This window comes from Mustela nigripes, chromosome 17 (genome assembly GCF_022355385.1).
Source record: "Mustela nigripes isolate SB6536 chromosome 17, MUSNIG.SB6536, whole genome shotgun sequence".
In the NCBI taxonomy this organism is placed as follows: Eukaryota; Metazoa; Chordata; class Mammalia; order Carnivora; family Mustelidae; genus Mustela; species Mustela nigripes.
In genome coordinates this window covers 38,544,735-38,550,857 of record NC_081573.1, presented here as the reverse complement: position 1 = coordinate 38,550,857, position 6,123 = coordinate 38,544,735, and positions in this window count along the sequence as shown.

Genomic DNA, 6,123 nt, shown 5'->3' with positions numbered 1-6,123 from the left:
GGCTCCCTGCCGAGCAGAGAGCCCGATGCGGGACTCGATCCCAGGACCCTGAGATCATGACCCGAACTGAAGGCAGCGGCTTAACCCACTGAGCCACCCAGGCGCCCTGCTCTGATCATTATTATTTCTCTTCTCCTGCTGGGTTTAGGCTTTCACTGCTGTTCTTTCTCCAGCTCCTTTAGGGGTAGGTTTAGGTTGTGTACTTGACACCTTTCTTCTCGCTTGAGAAAGGCTTGTACTGCTATATATTTTCCTCTCAGGACTGCCTTTGCTGTGTCCCAGAGGTTTTGAACAGTTGTGTTTTCATTTTCATTTTTTTCCATGAATTTTTTTTTCAATTCTTCTTTAATTTCCTGGTTGACCCACTCGTCCTTTAGTAGGATGATCTTTAGCCTCCAAGTATTTGAGTTCTTTCCAACTTTCCTTTTGTGATTGAGTTCTAGACTCAGAGCATTGTGACTGAAAATATGCAGGGAATGATCCCAATCTTCTGGTACTGGTTGAGACCTGATTTGTGACCCAGGATGTAATCTATTCTGGAGAATGTTCCATGTGCCCTAGAGAAGAACATGTATTCTGTTGCTCTGGGATGGAATGTTCTGAATTTATCTGTGATGTCCATCTGGTCCAGTGTGTCATTTAAGGCCTTTATTTCCTTGTTGATCTTTTGCTTGGATGATCTGTTCATTTCAGTGAGGGGGTGTTAAAGTCCCCTGCTATTATTTTATTATTGTTGGTGTGTTTCTTTGATTTTGTTATTAATTGATTTATATAGTTGGTGCTCCCATGTTAGGTGCATAGATATTTAAAATTTTTAATCTTCTTGTTGGACAGACACTTTGAGTATGTCCATCCTCATCTCTTATTATAGTCTTTGGCTTAAAATCTAATTGATCTGATAAAAGGATTGCCACTCCAGCTTTCTTTTGATGTCCATTAGCATGCTAAATTGTTTTCCACCCCCTCACTTTATGTCTGAAGGTGTCTTGGGGTTTAAAATGAGTTTCTTGTAGACAGCATTTGATGGGTTTTGTTTTTTTATCCATTCTGATGCTCTCTGTCTTTTGATTGGGGCATTTAGCCCATTAACATTCAGGGTAACTATTGAGAGATATGAATTTAGTGCCATTGTATTGCCTGTAAGGTGACTGTTATTGTTTATTGTCTCTGGTCCGTTCTAGTCTACTACTTTTAGGCTCTCTCTTTGCTTAGAGGACCCCTTTCCATATTTCCTATAGGGCTGGTTTGGTGTTTACAAATTCTTTTAGTTTTTGTTTGTCCTGGAAGCTTTTTATCTCTCCTATTTTCAATGATAGCCGTGCTGGATATAGTATTCTTGGCTGCATGTTTTTCTCATACAGTGCTCTGAATATATCATGCCAGTTCTTTCTGGCTTGCCAGGTCTCTGTGGATAAATCTTGCTGCCAATCTAATATTTCTAACATTGTATGTTACAGACTTCTTGTCCTGAGCTGCTTTCAGGATTTTCCCTTTGTCACTAAGACTTGTAAGTTTTACTATTAGATGATGGGGTATGGACCTATTTTTATTGATTTTGAGGGGGGGGGTCCTCTGTGCCTCCTGAATTTTGATGCTTTTCCCCTTTGCCATATTAGGGAAAGTCTCTACTATAATTCGTTCCAATATACCTTCTTCCCCCTCTCTCTTTCTTCTCTTTCTGGAATCCCAATTATTCTAATACTGTTTCATCTTATGGTATCACTTATCACTCAAATTCTCCCTTTATGGTCCAGTAGTTGTTTCTCTCTCTTTTGCTCAGCTTCTTTATTCTCCATCATTTGGTCTTCTATATCACTAATTCTCTCTTGTGTCTCCTTTATGCTAGCAGTAAGAGCCTCCATTTTTTATTGCACCTCATTAACAGCTTTTTAAAATTTCAGCTTAGTTAGATTTTAGTTCGTTTCTTTCTCCAGAAAGGAATTTTATCTCTCTAAAAAGGATTTATCTAATATCTTCCATGCCTTTTTTGAGCCCAGGCAGCACCTTGAAAATCGTCATTCTATACTCTATATCTTGCATATTACCAATGTCCGTATTGATTAGGTCCCTAGCCATCAGTACTGCCTCTTGTACTTTTTTTTTTTTGTGGTGAGTTTTTCTGCCTTGTTATTTTATCCAGATAAGAATATATGAACAAGAAAATAAAATACTAAAAGGGTGGCAAAGACCCTAGAAAGATGTACACTATCCAAATCAGAAGAGATCGAAAACTGAGAGGGAGAAGAATGGAGGAAAAAAGAAATAAAAATTTAAAAATAAAAAATTATTAATATATATGTAATAATTTTTTATTTTTAAATTATATATGTATATATTTGTATATATATATATTATATATAGATATGTATATATGTGTATGTATATGTATGTACATACATATACACCATACATATACACCATGTATACATACATGTATATGTATATGGTGTATACATATACACCATATATATGTATGTGTATATATGTATGTATATACATACATATATATATGTGTGTGTGTTAGACTGGTGAATAGAACAGAGCCACCCTGTTTATTTTTGGTGTATTTTGGTCTCTTAGAAGAAACTACCTCCAAAATTTTAAAGAAAGAAAAACTTATATATATACAAAAATAAGGGTAAACACAGTGAAGGGATGGAATATGACTGTAAAGATGAAAATTTTAAAAAAATTTAAAGATTTTATTTATTTGACAGACAGAGATCACAGGTAGGCAGAGAGGCAGGCAGAGAGAAGAGGAAGCATGCTCCCTGCTGAGCAGAGAGCCCAATGTGGGGCTTGATCCCAGGACCCTGGGATCACGACCTGAGCCAAAGGCAGAGGCTCCCACTGAGCCACCCAGGAAAAAAAATTTAGAAAAGGAATTGATAAGATAAGTTGGTTGGAAAAAGAAAAAAGAAAAAAAGAGGGAATGTGCTCAGGCTGGAAACTAGAACAAAGCCATGGGCTAGATTAGGGTATATTTTGATCTATTAGAAGAAATTGTAGTCCAAAGTTTTTTAGGAAAAAAAATAAACCTATATGTATACAAGAAAATAAAGTTAAATAGAATAAAGGGATAAAATATGACTATAACATAATGAAGGTTTAAAAATGTGGTTTTTTTTTTAAGAAAAGTATTGTTAAGATAAACTATTTAAAAAACGTTAAAAGAAGAAAGTGGAAAAATTTAAAAAATAGAATAAGAAAAAATAAAATTAAAAAAAAATTAACTTTGCAAGACTAAAAGATCATGGGGAAAAAGCCACGAATTCTATGTGTTGCTTTCTCCTAGCTCTGGAGTTTCACTGTTCTTGCTTGGTGAGCTTGGTCTTGGCTGGATGTCCTTGCTGATCTTCTTGGGGAGGGGCCTGTTGCAGTGATTCTCAAATATCTTTTCCTGAGGCAGAATTGCACCACCCTTGCCAGGGACTGGGCTAAGTAATCTGCTGGGGTTTGCTCTCAGAGCTTTTGTTCCCTGATCACTTTCTGTACTGCATTGGAGGATGAGAATGAAAATGGCGACCTCCCCATCTCTGGCCCAGAGGAGCCAAGAGCTTGGGGCCCCAGACCTCAGTGCACCCTCAGAGATAAGCAATCCCTCCCATCTCCCTGCTGTCTGGCTGTGCTCTGAGCTCACCTGTCCTGTGACCAATTGTTTCTATCTCTGGCCTCAGCCCCATTTGGAGTCTCCAAACCAAACACATTCCTGCTGCACTGCTCCTCCCAGAGAAGGAAAGTGAGTCTCCCCAGATCTGCCGCTTGCAGGGTCCCTGCTCAAAGAGCAGTGGTCCAGCTATGCCTTGGATCAGGATTTAACATAACCCTGATCTCTAAGCTCACTCTTTAGGTCTATTTCTGTAGTTGGCTTCCCCACTCTGATACCTGGAAGCTCTGCCACACTTAGATACCCCCAATCGTTCTGTGACCCTGTGAAACCTGAGACCATACTGTCCCCATGAGGGCTCCACCCCCTCTTAGCCTCTGGAGCAATGTCCCTCAGTGGAGCAGACTTTAAAATTCTGATGTTGTGCTCCACTGCCCCACCACTTGCCAGAAGCCATCCCTCCCCCCTACCGTCTATCTCCCCATCTCTTTGGATTCACTTCTTCATACATCCTACCTCTCAAAAAGTGGTTGATTTTTTTATTCCTAGAATTCCTGCTCTTCTTCTCTTTTATCTCCTTTTGAGTTTGTAGGTGTTTGGAATGGTTTGATACCTATCTAGCTGAACTCCTGGGATCTAATGTCATTTCAGTCCACTACTCCTCTGCCATCTTGCCTCTCTGCAACTTTGAATTTTATAAAGACTAATGAACTCCTGAAGTTGGGACACCTGGGTGTTTCAGTTGGTTAAGCATCCCACTCTTGATTTTGGCTCAAGTCATGATCCCAAGATCATGAGATTGAGCCCTGCATTGGGGTCTGTGCTTGGCATGGAACCTGATTATGATTATCTGCCTCTTTTTCCTTCTGCCCCTCCCACCACCTCAAAAAACAAACAAACAAACAAAAAAAAAAACGAAGCTAAAGTTATTTTGGAATGCAGTTACTTTTATCTCATCTTATACAGGTGCCCAGTAGTTTAGAGGAGCTGGAATTTCAAATTTGGTTTTGCCAAATCTGGTTTTATTTTGTTTTGTTTTAATCTGCTATCCTTGAACACTCACCTTTTCCCTTACCTCCAAATTGCTGGTGTTCTACCACTGGGTCCAAATTAGTCACTTTGGTGCCTTTTTCTTCCCTAGAAGTAATCCAAATGATGTTATTGTTATTGAGGTCCATCAAAGAATATACCAAAATGGAAAAGGCAACTTGCAAGAAATAGATTGCATCAAAAAACAAACAAACAAAAACAAAGAAAAATAAAACAAAAAGAAAAAGGAAAAAAAGAAAAAAGTGCATATCAAAGTATCAGAAGAGAGTTGTATGATGAATTAAACATGGGAATGAATTTAAAATCTCTAAATCACAGCATGACAGCTATTTAGGTGTTATTGTGTACTCTTGGAAAACATAATCCAGCTGCTCTACAAAGTATTACAGCAGCCTAACCTGGCAAATAACCCTGATCCTGAGCATGTTTTACTCCAGGCCATTGCTTAACATATGGATGGAAATTTCTATAGCCATCAGCCCAAGCCTGAATGCACAAACAAGCAAAGTTGGGCATGGTTCCACTTGACTCAATGACTTGGCATAATGTATAAGTGTTGCACAGTTAACACTTTCTTGTGTTATCTTTGAAATCTTTGCTTGTCACACACTCTAAAGACACAAGAAATCATACTTTCATTCATTCTTTTAATAATTACCTTTGTTGTCAAGTTATAATCAGAAAAACAAAGCTTGTTTTTATGATTCTTAAAGTAATTTCATATTCATCATCTTATTTGAATCTCGAAATGAGTCTGTGTACAGCCAATGAGACAAAATACTGTTGACATAATAACTGAAGTTATTAGGAATTGGAATATCAAAACATGAGGTAGAGACCTACAAGGTCATTTGTCCCCTCCTATGAATGAATGGAGGATTCAAACAGCAGATTGTCTGGCCACTGCCAATGTCCTTTTCTTAAGAAATATAAGTACTTGTACATGATGATTAGTGAATTAATGCTAACATCAAGACTAGAGTCTTGATGACTTGACATTGAATCAAGCATAATTCTAATAAGTGAGGATTCTTTTTGTGTGAAGCTGATATTACATTCTTTCTTCTTGATTTCGAGTTTAGAAATATAATTGACTTGGAACTTTGGAGCCAGAAAGTGTCTCATTCCATATACACAGTGGGTAATAATACTCCTTTTAATTATTATAGTGGTAAAGATGGAGGTGTTTGCATCTGAAGGTCTGTGTTACCTCTGTTTGAGTCCAAAAAGGGAATGACCTAAACCACAATGAAAAAAAATTTGGATTGTTATTCAATGTCTGTCAAATTATAAGACTGTCCTTAAAACAGAAGAAATATAAGACCTAGGTAGAATTTTTTGGTGATTAGGAGATAAAATATAGAAATATAAATGTAACAGATCGGGCGCCTGGGTGGCTCAGTGGGTTAAGCCGCTGCCTTCGGCTCAGGTCATGATCTCAGGGCCCTGGGATCGAGTCCTGCATC